Raw genomic sequence first — 1,013 nt, forward strand, 5'->3', positions numbered from 1 at the left:
ACAGAAAATAAATTTGGTCTCAGAATTACAAAATAACATCATCTTTAAACGATTATTTTTCATAAACTGAAGACGTGTTGTGATTTTCACCCCCCAAATGATTGGTTCACATGAGAGGGTGAACATATATGTCTTAAATATGCGGCATACAACAGTATTCTGTCTCATACAAACCCACACAATACTTTCCTTTGCTTAAAAGGTTGGCGCCGAAATGCTATCTACATCTACATGCTTGTCCGTGTCACAGTCGGTGACACGGGGGTCGCCGTTGTGGGGTCACAGCTAGTGCGGGTCTGCTCAACCTGACCTTTAGCCTCAGGATCCTGGTGTCTGATCACGTGATTAGCACCATGCGCTGGCCCATGTTCGTTATATAACGCAATGTCTGTCACTCCCTGAGTTCAGCAAATGCACTTGTAGTATGTTACGTGTTGTAGTCTGTCATGAACATTGATATGTGCCACGTGTTCTTGTGTGGGCTTATGTTCATATGCCTTTGTATATGGTAGTATGTCCTATACACCTATTTACATGTACATGATTTGCTTCTTGTTTAATGCTGCACACAGCAATATTCCCGCTTAATGGCGGCGGTCTGTAAATAATCGAGTCTAGACCACACAATCCCCTGATCAACACCATGTTGGGAATCGAACCTTGATCTTGGACGTGACGACCGAACGTTTTACCCCCTGTGTTACCACGATCAATGGGGACAATGCAGATGAAAGAACTACTAGTATGTGAGAGGGAAAGGTACAGGTGGGAATTGACGTGAGAGGGGAAGGTACAGGTGGGAACTGACGTGAGAGGGAAAGGTACAGGTGGGAATTGACGTGAGAGGGAAGGTACAGGTGGGAACTGATGTGAGAGGGAAAGGTACAGGTGGAAACTGACGTGAGAGGGAAAGGTACATGTGGCAACTGATGTGAGTGGGAAAGGTACAGGTGGGAACTGATAAGGGGGTGGAGGAGGGGGGGGGAGTATGTGATGACATATTTGTGAGATAC

The sequence above is a fragment of the Haliotis asinina genome, chromosome 7 (assembly GCF_037392515.1).
Source record: "Haliotis asinina isolate JCU_RB_2024 chromosome 7, JCU_Hal_asi_v2, whole genome shotgun sequence".
NCBI lineage: Eukaryota > Metazoa > Mollusca > Gastropoda > Lepetellida > Haliotidae > Haliotis > Haliotis asinina.